This window comes from Lottia gigantea, assembly GCF_000327385.1.
Source record: "Lottia gigantea unplaced genomic scaffold LOTGIsca_235, whole genome shotgun sequence".
Classification (NCBI taxonomy): Eukaryota; Metazoa; Mollusca; class Gastropoda; family Lottiidae; genus Lottia; species Lottia gigantea.
The window spans coordinates 78,937-79,865 of NW_008708676.1; positions in this window are offsets into that span (position 1 = coordinate 78,937).

A 929-nucleotide genomic window follows, 5' to 3' on the forward strand; every position below is an offset into this window, starting at 1 on the left:
AAGAGAGACAAGGTATGATAGTAGTTTATTAAAGATAGACAAGGTATTATATTAGTTTATTAAAGATAGACAAGATATAATAGTAGTTTATTAAAGATAGACAAGGTATAATAGTAGTTTATTAAAGATAGACAAGATATGACATTAGTTTATTAAAGATAGACAAGGTATGATAGTAGTTTATTAAAGATAGATAAGATATAATAGTAGTTTATTAAAGATAGACAAGGTATGATAGTAGTTTATTAAAGATAGATAAGATATAATAGTAGTTTATTAAAGAGAGACAAGGTATAATAGTAGTTTATTAAAGAGAGATAAGATATGATAGTAGTTTATTAAAGATACACAAGATATAATAGTAGTTTATTAAAGAGAGACAAGGTATAATAGTAGTTTATTAAAGATAGATAAGATATAATAGTAGTTTATTAAAGAGAGACAAGGTATAATAGTAGTTTATTAAAGAGAGATAAGGTATGATAGTAGTTTATTAAAGATAGACAAGGTATGATAGTAGTTTATTAAAGATAGACAAGGTATGATAGTAGTTTATTAAAGATAGACAAGGTATGATAGTAGTTTATTAAAGATAGACAAGGTATGATAGTAGTTTATTAAAGATAGACAAGATATAATAGTAGTTTATTAAAGATAGACAAGATATGATAGTAGTTTATTAAAGATAGACAAGGTATGATAGTAGTTTATTAAAGATAGACAAGGTATGATAGTAGTTTATTAAAGATAGACAAGGTATGATAGTAGTTTATTAAAGATAGACAAGGTATGATAGTAGTTTATTAAAGATAGACAAGATATAATAGTAGTTTATTAAAGATAGACAAGATATGATAGTAGTTTATTAAAGATAGACAAGGTATGATAGTAGTTTATTAAAGATAGACAAGGTATGATAGTAGTTTATT